An 18,817-nucleotide genomic window follows, 5' to 3' on the forward strand; every position below is an offset into this window, starting at 1 on the left:
TCTGAATTGCACAAGTATCGTTGACTGGTTTGCAGCCTCTCTGCATTACTTCTTTCCCCTATATATCTTCCTAACCGCCCAACCAGGGAAATCATTTAATGCCTAGGTTCAGGTTTATTTCCTGACTATCCATATGATGTTTAAGCTTTCATGTCAGGTAAATGTTCATGAGTGTGTCTATTTCCTTGCTTGCTTCATATATTAGGCACTCAGTGAATAGAGGTTTCATTATTGCGAATCAAGTGTTTTTGGATTCCTCCTCTACTTCCTCATGCTTTCTAAAAATTCTAAGCATCTGTCTGTAGAATCACAATTTTTCTCTGCTCTGTTGTTAAGAAAATGAGGAGAAATGCTGGCTTCTCCTTATCTTTCATTCCTTATATCCATTCACTTTGCTATCTTATATTAGTTATTTTGTCTATAAAATATTACTTCTTGAATTTCTGTTTCCACTAACCTAACCAGGCTCACACCACCTTATACCTATATTATCACAATCACTTTGTAATGGTCACCTGACATTGGTCAGAACATGTAGTGGGGTTTTCAGGGATAGGCAAGAATGAGTAATTCAAGTTCTTTTCTTTTGATTTACTCTTGAAGCAGCTATAAAGCAGGAGGCAATGTATATGAAAAAGACAAAAATGCAAATGCTTGGTCACAGTTTTTAGATTTTCTTGGTATCTTGTGGAAGCATGTTCAAATTGCATTCTTGGCATTCCACATGGTTTGAAACATCCATCAGGACAAAGAGTTCAAGAATAATGATATCGCTGTCTTTTAGAACTCAGTATATCAGCACCCAGAAGTGAAGTATTTTTATCATATAATACTATAATTCTGCTCCTCGGTTTGCCTGATATTCAAACAAAGGGCTTGGAAATTCTTGCTATGTTTGTAGACATTATCTATATTCAATGCCCCCTATTCTTTTTCCATTCACTCCTAGCCTCTTGCTAATCTAGCTTTTGTCTCCAATATTCTGTTCCAAATATATCCCCTTTTTAAATTTTCAATTAACTCCACATTGTTAAATCTTATGGCCAAATTTCTGTCTTCACCTTATTTGTGCCACCTAAAAAATTGACGCAGTATCTCATTCCATCCTCCTTGATATGTGGTCAATTAGCTGCCAAGATGCAGGTGCTGCTGATCTTCTATTTGCTCTTCCCAAGGCACACTTGATTCATCTCCCTTCTCCTGTCTGGCCCCGTGAGGCTAACCTGCATGGATTACAACAGTAGGATCTTGTGCCTTCTGGCTTTCAGTGACATCCAGTCAATAGGAAGCCCTAGTAAGACATGAGAGGGAGAAGAATGAAGTCAGGTATGTATTTTCTTGACTCCCTCCCTTGAAGGTTGCCTTGAGCTGATTATATGCCTTCTCTCACAGTAGTGAAATCTACCCGACTCCCTCAATTTATAATCAACTCTACCCAACTGTCTCCCTCAATTTATAATAAACTCCCTCCTTGACTCATGAAGTCTAGAGACAACTAACATTGGGACACTTTACTATTGCCTGTGATTTCCGGAACCCACATCTTTGTAAACAATTTTCACTACCTCTATTTCCGCTGGTATCACTCTACTCCAAGCCTCCTATTTTATGTGGATTATAGCACTAACCTCATCACCTGTTTTCAATTTGTGACCTCTTAACTCTATCCGTGAGTCTATTCTCAACGCAGCAGCCAGAGTAACCCTTTTGAAATCTAAGTTAATATCATGTACCACTCTGTTTCAAAGCCTTTTAGGAAAATTTATTAAAAGTTCAAACCAAAGTTCTTATTGTTTTCTGAAAGCCTTACATTCCCTGGCTTTTTTAACCGCTGTGATTTGATTTTGAAGGGGTGGCCTGCCCCTCCACACCTGTGGGTGTTTCTTTTCAGGTGAGATGAGAGACTGAGAAAAGAAAGAGACAAAGTATAGAGAAAGAAAAGTGGGCCCAGGGGACCAGCGCTCAGCATACGGAGGACCCGCGTGGGCACCAATACTGAGTTCCCTCAGTATTTATTGATCGTTATCTCTACCATCTCGGAGAGGGGGATGTGGCAGGACAATAGGGTAATAGTGGGGAGAAGGTCAGCAGGAAAACATGTGAACAAATGTCTGTGTATCATAAACAAGGTTAAGAAAAAGGTGCTGTGCTTTGATGTGCACATACATAAACATCTCGATACATTAAAGAGCAGTATTGCCGCCAGCATGTCTCACCTCCAGCCCTAAGGTGGTTTTCTCCTATCTCAGTAGGTGGAATATACAATTGGGTTTTACACCGAGACATTCCATTGTCCAGGGACAAGCAGGAGACAGATGCCTTCCTCTTATCTCAACTGCAAAGAGGCCTTCCTCTTTTACTAATCCTCCTCAGCACAGACCCTTATATATGTACATATATGTATGTGTATATATATATAGATATATGTATATATATACACACATGTGTATTTATATGTGTATTTATACATATTGTCTTTGTTATTTGTAATATATATACACATATATGTATTTATAAGTGTGTATATACATATTGTCTTTCCAATCAGCTTATAAGCTTCTCAGTGGTAATTATGCCATGCAATTTTTTGGTGACTTCTGAATGTCATATAGAGAATGTTCAAAAATATTGTGAAATTAAATAGAATTTGAAATTTTTTTCTTTTAACAATAATTAATATAACTTTAATTCATTCAAAGATACTCAAAATACTTTCTCAAATATAAGATCAAATTTTGCTAAATTTATGTGACTTTGTATTTGCTTTTGATATAAAATTCATTATATGCTTGCCTTGAAAACTTAACTTCTCATACATTTGTTCTGAAACTTTAAAAAAGAAGATAGATTTTTTGAGGTGTTTAGATTTGAATAAAATGTTAGAAATTTATAAAGACTAAGGTCCTCAGAAAGTATGTCATGTGCATGGTCTGGGTCAATCACGTATTTGCAAACTACATACGGATACAGAATAATAACTAAGAATTCTTGTCTTGAATAAATTACCTGCTCATTAATGTTCTAAAAGTGATTCCACATGTGTATTGGGATATGGAGTCACTTGTCCGATTTGTGTTTATTTCCTAACTGGGTTAATATATTGATTCCACATGGGATTTGGGAGGCTGGTGATTTTTCTTACAACATCTATGTTACTTTAATAACAAATCTCTATTTAACAATAAAATATTATTTTATAATATCATTATATATATGAATATGATAGGCTCTGTGAGAAGGCATTCAGAAACAGTATCTCCAAGTTATTGTACTGCCCACTGCATTTGATTCTTTACCATCTTTGTTTCTAAAGCATAAAGGAATAAAAAAGAAGTGGGAGAGATGAAAGGACAAAATTACAGGTGGGCTATATTGACCAGCACTATGGAACATATGTCTCTTTTCTGTAATTTAGATTTCTATCCTTTTCTTGATTGATATTTTGTTTACCATTTGATCATTCCAGAATTGGTCACTTCATTTTATTAATCCCTTTCAGTTCTCATTCAAATTGCTTAAGAACATGAGAGTGTCTTAATCTCCTGTTTAAAAAAGTGTGGTTGGTTTAATTTTTAATATTTTCATATTCTAACCATCTGATACCTAAGTGAAAATTTAGTTTCTGTTGTTTTGAAAACAATATTTTAGAATAGATTATTTAGAACCATGTAATTTTCTTCCCAACCCTCATTCTAGGTCATATGTTCAAAATGTTATTGCTATTTGGCAAGTGCCCAGAGTCACACTACTTGAGACTCCTACCTGGTCTACCTCCCGTCCCTAGTCATTTCACCCTGCTTTCCGAGCCCAACCCCACAACCTCTTGCCTGTTCCTCTCTGTCTCTTCTCTGCTCTCAACCTCTCTTTCAGACCTCCTATACTTCTCCTTTCCAGACTTCAACAAAGTTCACATAAAAGAGACACAGGGCTGAGAGAACACATAAGTGAACTCCTTTCAAAACCAAGTACAAATGCCAAAGCTCTCTCTTTTTAGTTTATTCAGCAGCAATATAACCCAGTGGCTAAAAGCACGGACTCTAAAGTTTGGGTTTGTGCCTTGTCTTTGCCTCTGTTATTGGAATCTTGGTTCATAATTTCTAAGAGCTAAGTTTTCTTAATTGGAAAATGAAGATAATAAAAGTCCCCTACACAAGTCTGCATGAGGATTCAATATATTAGTATTTGTGTTAATATATAAATACTTAATTTTAACATATAACACATAAGTACTTAGAATAATACTTGGCCCATAGTAAGTGCCACTTATGCTATTACTATGTAATTATCAGCATGTTAGTACACTATTACTATCACTATAGCTACATTATAGATACATACATTTTAGCTGATACTATTATTATTAAGCTTGTTCACAATAATGAAGGGGAGACTATTCATGGAAAATCATGCTAGATTATGTTCTCTGTTATAGAAATATTTTTTTAAAAAACTTACGGACAATCTCTCCTTGATCTTTAAGCACATACTAGGACAAAACAGGGCTACAAAGCATATTTTTATTAATCCTAATAATTTGTTACAAACTCTTGATTGCTTCTTCTGTTCTTTGTTAAATTTTTTTAAATTGGCTTTTATCTTTGAGGAAACATTCCAACATCTCCAAATCTATAATTTTACTGTGGTCTGCAGTTGTAACTAAGCAGACTTAAAAGAAAAAAAAAAAAGATAGCAAGTACATTGAGGGAGAGATGCCAAAACTATAGACAATTTAAGTCTTCTGGAATTTTCACTCTTCACAGTTTGCCACAGTCATGTGAGAAATCAGTGTCTTCCTTTCCAATCGCATTATTATCACTGGGTCTTTTTCATTACTTTTGCAATTTGGGGCATCTTGGCTGCAAAATTAAGAGATTATTTTCTCTCAAAACTGAATAGATAACAAAATAAAAACATAGACATGTATAAATTGTACACTTTAGTATTTACGGATTGAGATGTCAATCACAATATTAGAGATATAAGAAGGGACAATTACAATAATTTTACCATCAAAGCATCTACTCACATTCATTTTGTACCAATAAAGGTTAGGCTCTGTGCTAGTCAATGCTGTGGTGGATAAAAATAGATATCATTCACTTTATCATTGTCTTAGGCATTACGCTAGGTGCTGGGGAGAAAAAAAATGAATAAGACACAGTGCAGGTCTTCATAGCCTGGTGGGAGAAAAAGCCATAGCTATCAAGCATCTCCAGCTTAGTTATCAGAAAAAAAAAAAATAATAATAACACATGTAAAAGGCTTGGCTTGAATTTCATTACCAAAAATCTAAGGCTTGCAGACTATCATGAGCAAAGCTTGAGTGAGAGAAACTAGACCTGAAAGAGTACATTCTTTGTGTTTGCATTTCAGTAAAGTTCAAAATGAGACAGAACCAAGCTATGGTGTTAGTAATAAGGAAAGCGTCTCCCCCTTGCAGGGGGTGGTGATTGGAAGGGAGCACAAGGGAGGCTTCTGTGATGCTGAGCTGAGAATAGTTATTCAGTTTCTTGGTATGGGTGCTGCTTATATGAAGTTGTTCACTTTGAGAAAAAACACTTATGATTTTTACACTTCTCAGTGTGCATGTTATACTTCAATTAAAAAAAAATCTCATGACTGGTTAGAATTCCAAAAGGATTCTTCTGATATTCTGCCAAATGTCTAGAGAGAGGCGTAATAGTATCCTCTTGTTTTTCTCTTTCTCCAGGACCCCTGCATTTCCTCAGGGCTAGCCTTGTGTCTTCCTGGGCTAACTCAAATATAACAGATAGTCATGTCTTTAGGGCCCACCGAATATATATTAGCATGCATGTTTCATTAACATTGGCTTCACAGACTTGATTGGAGGCTTGTGAAGCATATAGAAAAGTGGTTTACACTGGGATCACGCACGGAACTTTAAATGTGATAGGTATCATTGTTCATAGACACGTTCTTTGTCCACCTTTATGGAGTTTTCCTGCATCTAGGTCTAGATTCTCCCCATTTTTCTCATTCTGACTTTTCTTCTCTATATTCTCTTCCCTCTGTATCAGGTGCTCCTTGTGCACTTCTATCCTCTCTCATTTACCTGACTCCAGCCGTCACTGCAGGGGAATGCTCTTTGTAGGCTTTGACTCCCTGCATTCTGGCAGCATCTCACCCCAGTCACACACACCAAGTGTTGCATGAGGCTCTTCTGATGCTGTGGCCTGGGATGCCAGGAGAAGCCTGCACACATGCAGGACCCGAGAGTGCAGGAGTTAACATCTGACACAATCCTCAACCAATAGAGAACTGATAGATGTTACTCCTTGTCAGTCTTCAAGCGGACAATCCTGAGAAGCATTTTATATGTTTCTCAGAACTTCCCGGAGTGATTGACATGCTGTTGTTACAGCAGTGATGGACTGAATAACACCCCTCCTTTTCTTCTTACCTGTTTCTGTTATTGATTTCTTATTCCTGCTCACTGCGATTAACTTTCACATAAACTATCTTACTAAAATCTTTGACTGAGGCATTGCTTTCTGGGGGCCGTGGTTAGGACCAATTGGTACTAAAAAGTAGATGTGCAGGATAGGATTCCAGAGCGGATGGAAATAAGAGCCTTATTGGGAGCAGACAGTGGGATGAAGATGAAGCCTAGGCATGTTGTGGCATCACAATTAGTAAGTTTCTCACTTTTGGTGGAATAGGGTGAGGCTGGGTGAAGGGTGAAGCGCTGGGGGATTCAGGGGCTCTAACAATGCTTTGGGGGCAGTAGTAATTTGAAGGATTCAGGAATTTACTGGCCGCTATTTACAATTTTAGAAGACTGAGCCTATACAGAGAGTTAAATTACCAACTCTCAAATTAAGGCCTTCAAGGTAGCATCTAGAAAAACTGTCATATCCTGCAGCCACAGAGCAGATTTTACTCATAACCGGATCAAGGAGCTTCAAAGGAAAGTCCAGCCTCGAAAAGTTTCCTGTGCTTTGTCTACTGGGCCTCAACCAGTCTCTTTCCCATCATTGCAGTGCTTACACAGTGGGCTGTGAAAGTAGAGACCAAGGTGGAAGCTATGCATGGCTCTAGAAATATGTACGCCCTCTTCCCAAGGCTGACCTAGCTACTACACTTCTGAATACCCAACCTGTCAACCTCAGAGATTGATGACGATTCTCCTATGTAAGATCATCCTGAAGAGACTAGTCAGCCACTTGGATGTCTTTCCACCCTGGAGGAGGCAGCAAGAGTTTATCCAGGAATTGATAGGGACTCCAGATCTGCTTTCATTTCCTTGCTCAAAGTTCCTTTACCCCCAACATCATCTAAGAGCACAAACAATGCCTTATTCATTGGCATGCATTTTTTTCACAATATTGTCTCCAAACGAAGGATTCATTTTATAGCTATGGATATGTGACCATGGAATTCTATGGCCCTCATATAAATATATGCATGCAATCCACAGAAGCAGTCAGCTTAATTGAATAAGACTAGTCTATTCAAATATTTGCTAGCTGCTAGCTTGGAAACAAAACCTTGCAGTGTTAGAGTACTAAATCAGTGTGCTGTTTCCTCAAAAGCTAGAACACCTAGGTTGATAAACTAGCACTGGAAAAAAGGATTGGCCCCTCTTGCCACCATTTCCAATGACCCGTTTGTGGATTTTGGGCTTTCAAATTTAAGCTACGTACTTTGAACCTTAAATGTCCACATTCCCCAATATGACTCCTTGCACCACGGGATAGACTAACAAGGAGTAACATTTATCCATCAACTCCCTTTTTGTTGAGGATTATAGTAATAGGTGTTAACTTTCATGCATTTATAGGCTTTGCATGTGTGCAGGCCTAGCAGGCTTCCCCTAGAATCTCATGCCATAGTTTGTTTTCTATTGGACACAAAATTTCTACTGAGCTTGAAGCTATGACTATTGGCAGATCACTTTAGGATCCTCATGTCAGTGGACTAGAAGACAAAGAAAGAAGCTCCTAATTAATTTGAGGGGATAGGGTGTTGTTATATTAATGGCAACAGAAAGGAGGATATCTGGAACTCAAGGTATTAACTGAAGCATTTCTTGGCATTTGTATGCCCAGTGATAATAGTGAATAGGCAATTGAAATAATTCTCAATAAGGGCAAAACTAGTGACGGCTCAGACCCTTCAGTAGTGAAAGTCTGCATCACCCCCATAGGCAAGCAGCCAGATTAGCTGAAGGCTTAGCATGAGAGAAATTTAAAATAGGTGATAAAGACAAGAGATGATAAAGATCAATTAAGACTTGGTGATCAATTGCATTGGAAAAGGGGGAGAATTGTGTCTTGTTTCCCAAACTGCCCTCTACTAAGTGATTTGAAGGTCAGAACCAAGACGACTCAATTAAAGATTGGACTTAATGAAAGGCAGCAACACAGCAAAGACTAAACTGTATCATGACTCTTGTTCACTAACTCACATTTTCTTGACCTCGTCTCTGATTCCAGTTATAGCTCCATCAAATTAGTTCTGTGTAAGCTTCAGTGTAGCTTGAACTGACAGTATCTTTTCTCAAGCATGCACCAAAATATCTTTCAAGCCTTCATTGACTCTGCACCATGGGATGCTGATGGAGCCTATTTAGGGCATATGCAAGCACACCTGAAATGTGAGGGTATTCATGCCCTCTGGGCAATGCTCTACCAATGGGGGATGGAGGATGATCAATTAATGCTTATTGTTTTTTTTTTTTTCCATCTTCAGGTGGAAATTTGAGATGCAGCAATATATTGGTTTTTCTTCCTTCCTAGTTTCAATCTCTGTGGTCCCTTATTCCTGCTCCCTGGAACCACCTTTCAATAAACTCCTTGTATCTAAGTTTCTGACTCAGGTTCTACATTTGGTATTAGAAACATACTTTCTTCCTCTCATTCCATTTAAAGCATTTTCCTCCTTTTCTGATGTCTTGGTACCGGCCACATCTCTGCCCAGAGGATCTCACTTGTCCCCAGAAGACTTTTGAAATTATATTTTCCAAATACAGAAATGTCTCTCCTGAAGCAGAATTCAAGCATCTCTTTTTGTTTATTTACTGGCTGATTTTCCTTAGCCTACAACTATGCTCAAGTTATTCCTATCTAAAATATCCATGCACACATACATACCTACCAACATCAATTCTAAAACAAAACAAAGTCACAAAGGGCACAAAAACTATTCATTTGACTTTATGTCTCTCTTCCCAAAATAATAGTGACATTTGTTGAGTGTTTACTATATGCCAGGTGCTATTTTAGCCAATTACATATAACATCTCGTTTTATTTTCACAAATCCTTGGGAGATGTTATTACTATCCCAAATTGTGAAGACAAAAAGCTGTGGTTCCTTGATGTTAGGTAACTTTCTCAAGGTCTAATCTTAAATGTGCAAGCATGGATTAAAACGCAGGTCTACGCAGTTCTCTGCCTCTGGAGTATGCATAATTACCTAGTACATCAGGGTTGCCTTAAGAACATGGATACTGTTTTCAACTCTTCACTTCTCACTTTCCTCTCGATTCACTACAATGACTTCCCATTGAAATAGCGTTTGCTAGGGTCACCAATATGCCCCCAACATGCAAAATCCAATGGATGCTGTTTATCCCTAGTCTTATCTAGACGTCTGTAGTGTTTGATAAAATTGATTAGTTCCTCACCTTCTTAATTTTTCCAGACTTGTATCTCTTACTGTTTGTTCATGATCTTTTTCATAGGTTTTTCTTTTTCTCACATTTTAAGTATTATGATTACAAGCTTCAGTGCTCAACATTTCTTTTCATTTTATAATCTCTCTTTGGGTGACTGCAACTACTTTCTTACATTGACCTCTTGACTGCATTTACAAAAACCAAAGTTTTACCTGAGTTTTCTACAACTAATTTGTGTAAAATTTAAATAATCATTGTCTCCTAAAGTTATTTTTTTTCTCTTTCACCTTAGTCATCTCCTTGTTAAAAGCAGAAATTTGGAATTTTTCTTGAGGTCTGTAGGAAAGTTGTTTCAGACTGTCCATTTTCCCAAATATTATCAACTTTAGGGGACAAAGCCAGATGTCCTTAGAGAAACCTTAACTCAGTCAAAGTCTTAATTGCAGGAGCTAAGACGTAACTGAATACTTTATGCTCAGTGAGCGATAAGAATGACTTCAATGGGATATGACGCGATGCTTTAGACTTACTTTGCAGGTGATTGCCAAAATACAGTTATTTTGGAAGTTGAGGAAAAAAATCTTCCAGGGAAAAGGAGATTTCTGTTAGTCTCTAACTGCATGCTATCATTTTTACTAAATAGTGGTATTTTTTATTAAAACATTTTCTCATGGTCTGCTGCCACCTAAAAGCTTTGAAATGTGGATATATAGAAAAAATCTGTTCTGACTTGCCTTAGCCTTGGGACCAATCTTAATAGAATATGCAGCAGTGTTTATTTGCAAGCTGATTATGAAACTTGTTTTCATTTAAACTCTTCTTGATTTATTAACCTCATTTAGAATTTTAGAGTTTTAGATTCTTTGCAACTGATTAAAACAAAGTGCTGTTGTCCTTCCAAGAATAGAAACTGTTCCTTCCTTCTCTTCCATGTGGAAGTCAGTTTTTTGAGACCATGTTTGTTTTTATCTTGATATCTCTATGGTGCGAACAGCTTTACTTTGACAACTGCTAACCATTTGAAGTAAGGACAATGAAGACAGCCACAAAAGCTTTCTGGAATTACAAAATGCATGTCCCTTTCTGTATTGTCTTTGTCAGCCTTGTCTACTAGTCAAATAGCAGTTTAAAAAAAGTTAAATTATTCCACCTAAGAAGAAAAGCATACCTATAAACTCTTATGAATAAAATCAGATTAAACTAATTATTTGGATGGCAGAATTGTTTTTCATGTGCTGCAACTCATCTCTTCCTGGGGCATTTCACACTACATGGGAACACATGGACCTAATGACAAGGTCTTCTTTATGTGGCCCCAATGAAGATGTATTTGGATTGCAATATAGACCTTGTGTTGTTCTGCATGTTCTTTGTGCTATGTTGACAGCAAAGGCATTACAGTTACCTGATTATTCATATTATTAGGATTAATATTATTTTTTAAAGAATAAAACAGTCTCATTGGCTTAATGAAATGCTAACACTTGCTTATTTCATTGGTATGTGTATATAATAATTTTAAATATATATATATATACACACATATATGTATATGTATAATCAGTGATTGCCCTTGTAACTGAAGCAAAGAGTATGAGGTGATGTGAAGTTATTTTCATACTTACAGTCTTACTAAATTGATATTAAGAATTTGGTTCTTATTTTACCTGCTATGCTCATTCCATACTATATCGCTATTTTCAAATATCATTCCCATAAAACAGTTGTTGACTTTTAAATCTTTTTTTCTGCTCATAAGCAGAAGATACAAATAACTTACATGGCCAATATTTTTTAAATGTAGACTAGAAGTATTTTTAAGCAAGGATCATTTAGTCTAACCCCATAAGAAAAATTAAGGACTTAAATTATTAAATTTTCCTGTGACCTCCTAATCAACACTTTGTGCTTTAGTTGTAGAAGAAAAACCTCTCTTTATCTCTGTTTGATAAATACTCTAAAATGCAATGTCTATACACACAGTTTGGTTCTTCAATTATTTTTCCTCCACACTGAAAAACCATCTAACACTATTTAATGGTCTCTCCTAGAGCACTTCATGATTCAGAGTCTTCCAGCTGTGACAAATCAAAAGGCACCTATATATTCTTTGGGGTTTTTATTTGCAAAAATGTCAAAAATTCAATTTAGTTTGGATTTTGTTGTGCATTAATCTTCACAACCTTTTATGCATCAATTAACTGGTAAAAGTTACCAGGGCATCTCTTCACTGAATGTGTCATGAAGGCCTTTAGTCTTTTTTTTTTTTTTTCCTTGTATACATTCTTTGCTGTTTTCACTGTGAAATACTTGGGTTTTTCATTCTGGAAACGTGATTTATGTAAAAACAAGTTTAGCTGGGTTTTCTAAAAGTGTATGCTCTCTACCCAGCATGGCTTTCGTGAGGCAGGGTCATAGTGGGAGCCCTTACAACAGAGCTTAAGGGAAGTATATGTGTGCGTGTCTGTGTGTGTGTGTGTGTGTGTGTCTGTATTTATTATTTATAACTTATAGAACTGGAACAACTTCAGAAGGCATGAGCCCCAACCCTCTCACTTTGCAGATGAGAAAAATGCAGCAAAATTAAGTTGGGTGTTTTGTAAGATCAGCCAGTTAAGAGCATATTTAAGACCAAAAAACTCAGCGATTTTAAGCCCTTCTAGAATATCACAGTACCATTGTCACTTTAAGACAGGGTTTGTGTTTAGAGGTTATAATCCAATTTTACCCACCTTCTTTACCTCTGCTGAGTGCCTCCAGATCTTTCTTTTTTTTTTTTTTTTTTTTTTTTTTTTTGAGACGGAGTCTCGCTCTGTCGCCCAGGCTGGAGTGCAGTGGCGCGATCTCGGCTCACTGCAAGCTCCGCCTCCCGGGTTCACGCCATTCTCCTGCCTCAGCCTCCCGAGTAGCTGGGACTACAGGCGCCCGCTACCACGCCCGGCTAATTTTTTTTGTATTTTTAGTAGAGACGGGGTTTCACCGTGTTAGCCAGGATGGTCTCGATCTCCTGACCTCGTGATCCGCCCGCCTCGGCCTCCCAAAGTGCTGGGATTACAGGCGTGAGCCACCGCGCCCGGCCGCCTCCAGATCTTTCAATGAAGGTGATGGCAAAATCACAATGAGTTTTGTCCAACCTAATACCTTTAGTCTTGCTAGCAAGAATGAGGTGATTCCTAATTGTGAGAAAAATTTGGAGCTGCCTCAGCCCCACTGAAAGGAATGAACATCCTATTAATTTTATATCACCACTTCAGCTCAAAACTTCTAGCATAGAAAAGTGGTGTGGTTATTTGGCTGGCCTCCCTCAAACTCATCAGTAAGACATAAATCATTTCTGAATACTTCTAGCTTTCTCCCCATTCTTTAACTTTTGGAGCCAACTTTCCACTTAATCTATTATTCCTGGACCCTAGACATGGTAATTAACCTCAGAGATGGAATTTAGTCAAAAATGCACTCTGCAAACAGCGTTACATTTGAAAAATTTTAATTGTGTTCAGCAACATTTCTTAATTTAATCTGAAAGGTTACACTATCTTCCATATGAATCAATAACCATTTAATTTCTGGATGAAGGTTAAAATGATTTTCTCTGACTTACTAGCTTAGCATAAGGCTGTGCTTTGGGCCATTAATTCACCTTGTAAAGTCTTCGCTTGAATTCCTCTGAGCTCTAAGAGAGTGGAGCATCTTTTAAGAAATAGGTCATTTTATTAAATGTTAAGTCGTAAGACAGACTCAACAACAGCTTCTCTCTTTGAAGAGCATTAGCTCTAAGATAATGGAGCATTTTTATTTTGTGCAATACTTGGAATGAGAAGATCCACAACTCAGGGGCAAGACTATGGGATTAATCATTTCTCTCCCTCATTGAAGAGATTTCATTGTTAGAATTCAATGTCTAGGTGAATCCATAAGTTATTTCTTATTAGAACATAATTCTTTTGATTTAAAATTTTTTTATATTATATAAAGTCTCTGTTTATAGACATTATTAATGATGACCGTTACGTTAATAAATTACAGTGATGATTTGGGAAAACTTCCACCTAGTCCCAGTGACTTTTGTTTCATTACCAGTCTGTTGCAACATCTTTTTAGTGTAGAGAATTTGTTCTCAGTTGTAGAAAGAGAAAGAAATATCCATGACTTTGAGTTATAAAAGCTTGGAAGCTCAATAGTCATAAAGTTAGAATTATCATTAATATTTTTCTTATCACTAATACTCGAGGAGCACATGACACTATAGCCTATAATATCATGTAATATATACTTCAATTAAAATACTCTAAAGAAATGAGTGAGAATCATTGCATTTGAAAGCAAGAAAGAGAGACCTTGGAGATCTCCTAGTTCCACAGATCAGGATGCCACGTCTGAGTTAGATTAAGTGACATGTCAAAGGTCACATAATTAATGGCAAATTTGGCACTAAAACCTTACTACGTCAGAACTCTTTCCACTAAAACTTTACATTTCTTGAACATTTATTTTAAGAAAGAATGGCATAAATTCTGGGCAAAGACATGCCAAGAGTTCCATTATACTTAAGTTTTTAAATGTTGCTCTTCTGGCCTCTGCTCCTTGGCTAGCTTTTCATTTCCCTGTGTACAATTCTCCCTCTAATATCTCATGCAAATACTGATGACCACACTGCTGGTTTTGCCCAGATATCCTGTATTGATAAACAATACAGGAAATTATCTCAATCCACTCTGCCTCACAAAGTAATGACCTAAAGCTTCTCAAGTATGCACTAATTTGTCCTCCAAGCATACCATTAGCCACCAAAGTCTGCTAATTCCACTTCAGGAAAGACTCCAAAATTGGTGCCTTGATTTCTCGTGCTTCTCCTGTCTTCCTCCTGGGATCACTGCAAAGCCCCATCATCTTCAGTCTTCCTATCACATGATCACATGCTTTGACTTCCCAAATACAGCCTCTATACTCTTCTAAGTTAGTTCTTCCTAAAGGCAAATTTGAGCCCATCATTTCCTAACCTAAAAAGCTGCATGACTCTGCAATGCCTTCATGTTCTGGCTCATCCCACCTCCCCAACATAGAGTTCCCCTACTACCTGGCAGACCTATGCTGTCATTGAGTAGACCACATCTCAACCTTCTCCATACCAGCCATAACTCTCATAACCCTAGGCTTGGCATATGATTTCCTTCCTCTGGAACACCTTTTCTTTCCATTTATTGCTTCCAAAACTCTTATCCTGGCTCAAAACAGCAAAGAAAAGTACTACTATGCTATATAACATTCCTTGAGACCTTTGATGGTAGTGATTCCTGCTCCCTACTGCTACTTCATTTTATTCATACATTTCTTATGGCATTTACTGAATTATTTATTACAATTAGCTACTTCTCTTATGTTATTCGACTCAAAATTTCCTATGGCCTTGTGAATAAAAGGCAGGCAGCAGAGTTGAGTGGAACTGCCAACCAATCAGCAATGGGTTTGATCCCTGCCAACCAATCAGCAATGATGTGACCTTGGCAAAATCTTGGTAATCCTCAGTTTGTTAATTTGCTGAGGATTGATAATGAAACTTACATGTAGATCTGATGTGTGGGATGGTGATGATGCATGGAATGTGCCTTAAACTGCTTTGGCACCAGTCATGAGTCAATACATGAGAGACATGCATCGCTGTATTCCCAACTCTTAATTAAGTGCCAAGCACATTCAGCACATTTGCTGAAATGAAAATCATACAGTATTTATACTGTTATAAACTTAGCTATGTAAAAAATATGTCTTCCTTTGTTTCTTTATACCTGCATACATTCTCAAACTCAGATTTTTGCTGACGGTGAGTGCTTGTCAATCCAAGATCACTCAGCCACTTTCGTTATAAGAAGCAGTATTTTGGAAACTAGTGCTCAGTCGATTCAAGATTCCCTCCCTGATTCACCTTTCTGCCCCACAGGAAACATAAGCAGGATGTGTGTGCTCCAGGCATCTGGGGGATATTGCATTTGTTTGCCATTCGTGCTCCTGTCTTCCTTTAGCTGAGCTATAGCAATTGTCACCTGGTCTTGGAAGTCAGTCTGTAGCCTGCTATATTCACCACTGATGTCCTTAGGTGACAGAAAGAGCAGTGAAAATCCTGAGTAAATTTGAAAGGATTCTAGAACACAAAGAACTGGGGTCTGGCTTTCCAGGCTGTCTTTCCTCTGGAAAACTGTAAACTTTGTAACTAAATCCCATTTCTGCATGATACCAGGGGCTAGAAGTCTGAAATTAAAGTGTCAGTAGGGTTGGTTCCCTCTGAGGGCTGAGCAGAGAGTATCTGTCCAAGCCTCTCTTCTTGCAGATGGCCATTTACTCCTTGTGTCTCTTTCCATTGTCTTCCCTTTATGCACGTCTGTTTCTTTGTCCAAGTTTATTCTTTTTCTTTCTCCATGCGCCTCAGATGCTGGTTTTCTTCAATACACATCAGGTCAAATTGAAGAAATGTTACTTATCATGAACTCTTTTTTTTTTTTGAGACAGAGTCTCACTCTGTTGCCCAGGCTGGAGTGATGTGGTGCAATCTCAGCTCACTGCAGCCTCGACCTCCCAGTGTCAAGCAATCCTCCCACCTCAGCTTCCCAAGTAGCTGGGACTACAAGCATGCACCACTGTACCTGGCTAGCTTTTGTATTTTTTGGTAGAGATGGGGTCTCACCATGTTGCCTAGGCTGTGTTCAAGTGATCCACCCCACTTGGCTTCCTAAAGTGCTGGGATTACAGGTGTGAGCCACTGCAACTGGCCACAAACTGTTCCTTTCAGCCCAGCTGGAGTTCTGGACCCTTCTCGGGGAACAACAGTTATCTCTACATCAGTTATGTCCTTCCAATTCTCTTTCTGTTTTGCTGGCCAAACACATAACCCTTTTTGAGCAGAAAAATGACTATCTCATCATGTCTTCTTCTCCATGATAGGGTTTAAGCAGAGCTACTCAAACTTTACAATGGGTAAGGAAAATTGGGTTGTATGTAAAAATACATTATCCTGTCTTTGTCCTTGTAGACTTAGGGTATGGCTCCTCAACCTGTAATTTATGACACATACTACATGTCTGATACAGATGGCTTGCAGACCATTCTTGTATAAACAGTGGTTTTACATTGTGGAAAACAGTGTGGCGATTCCTCAGGGATCTAGGACTAGAAATACCATTTGACCCAGCCATCCCATTACTGGGTATATACCCAAAGGATTATAAATCATGCTACTATAAAGACACATGCACACATATGTTTATTGCGGCACTATTCACAAAGCAAAGACTTGGAACCAACCCAAATGTCCACAAATGATAGACTGGATTAAGAACATGTGGCACATATACACCACGGAATACCATGCAGCCAAAAAAAAGATGAGTTCACGTCCTTTGTAGGGACATGGATGAAGCTGGAAACTGTCAATGTGAGCAAACTATCGCAAGGACAAAAAACCAAACACCGCATGTACTCACTCATAGGTGGGAATTGAACAATGAGGACACTTGGACACAGGGTGGGGAACATCACACACCAGCGCCTGTTGTGGGGTTTGGGGAGGGGAGGGATGGCATTGGGAGATATACCTGATGTAAATGACGAGTTGATGGGTGCAGCGCACCAACATGGCAAATATATACCTATGTAACAAACCGGAATGGTGTGCACATGTACCCTAGAATTTGGAGTATAATAAAAAAAAATAGTGGTTTTAGTTATAAACTTATGCCTTGAACTTTCAATATTTTTAATATTTAAAACTGAATGTTTGGAATAAGAAAATAAAAACAAACTTTTTTTCTTAAATGCTTATTTATTGAAAATAAAAGTTCCAACTTTCAAGTTCATTACTTCCACTAGATATTTTCATAATCTATCTGAAATTTTAAAATCCAGCAAATTGGACCTTTATTCTTTTGTATTATCTCTTCTCGTGTTCACTGTACATGGTAAGCTCTTCTTTCTGCTTGAATAGTGAAGGAAAAGACAGAAGGAAATAATTTTTAAAAACCTACCTAGTTTATTTTTGTATATTGTCATGCTACATCCTCACCCACATGTGTATGTAGCACGTGTGTGTGTGTGTGAGAGAGAGAGAGGAATGTGGGAAAAAATGTGAGGTACAGTGTGTAAAGAGAATGGTATATGGAACTCATCACAACTAATTTGGAATCCTGGCTATACTATTTTTCATTTGGGCCAAGTAGGAGAGTCATTTGATTTATCTTAGTTTCAGTTTTCTTCCACTGAACTTTAAGATTCTTTTAGAATGCAACTATGTTTTAATCTATATCTCTTCAATCTGGCACATAGTAGAGAAATTGTCATTATTGAATGAATAAATGAGTAATGTCCTAGCTATCAATACAAGGCATTACAAGGGTTCATTTTACTCCCAATTAATTTACGTTCAGTCCAAAATACTGTGTTTAAGAAATGAGCCTCAATTTGGCCTTGTCTTCCTTTCAGAAGCTGCATGTGCCGGTCTTCAGGAATACACTGATTTCCTGGCTGCTTTAGCAAATATTAGATTGCCCTCCTATGACTTCCAATAGAACTTACTTCTTGTACTCATGATTTAATATGTGGCAATAATGTTATTTTATCAATTTAGATCTAGTTTTGGATATTTCTCTTTCTCTCTATGAAATGCTCAGCTCCTTAATGGCAGAGACCACACAATATGCCTCTGTTTTTCACATTACCAGCAAAGGGCCCCTTTCCTAGGAAGTGCTGAGTGTGTTCTTGTATTTAAGAATAATAGTAATGACAGTAAAACTAAACTATTGTACACAGTTCTTTCAAGAAAAAAAAAAGACTATGCTGATATAGTTCTGTCGGATGAAGAGACGTAGACTCACAGAATTTCAGTGACTTGAGATATGCCCACAGCCAGAAAGAGGCAATAACTCAGTTGTTCAGACTCTGATTCCAGGGCTGTTTCCACTACACCATGATAAATAAGGTCTCTGTTTTGTGTTAAACATTAGGACATTTGGTATGAAGTTGTTAGATCTGACATGAATTTGTTTCTAATAGGATTGAGATACCCTGAACAGGTCACCAGGGCATGTTACGTAATTTACCTTTGCTTGATGCCTTTAAAAGGAGGATCAATACCTGCCTTTTAGGCAGGGTTTAGGCATTGCCCTGCCAAAAGGAAAGAAATTAACTACAT

The 18,817-nt window shown here is 37.7% G+C and overlaps 1 long non-coding RNA gene and 1 other non-coding gene across 2 annotated transcripts in view; one reads left to right on the forward strand and one right to left on the reverse strand.

Annotated features, from left to right (window-relative positions):
- Positions 1-18,817, forward strand: part of LOC107968126 (uncharacterized) — a 107,833-nt gene that overhangs the window by 14,984 nt on the left and 74,032 nt on the right. The gene's annotated exons all lie outside the window — the stretch shown is intronic.
- LOC112205487 (small nucleolar RNA SNORD37) lies at positions 16,058-16,122 on the reverse strand. Its single transcript, XR_002939439.1, has one exon. It is a non-coding gene; the product is annotated as a small nucleolar RNA SNORD37 (small nucleolar RNA).

Source organism: Pan troglodytes, chromosome 15 (genome assembly GCF_028858775.2).
Source record: "Pan troglodytes isolate AG18354 chromosome 15, NHGRI_mPanTro3-v2.0_pri, whole genome shotgun sequence".
Lineage (NCBI taxonomy): Eukaryota > Metazoa > Chordata > Mammalia > Primates > Hominidae > Pan > Pan troglodytes.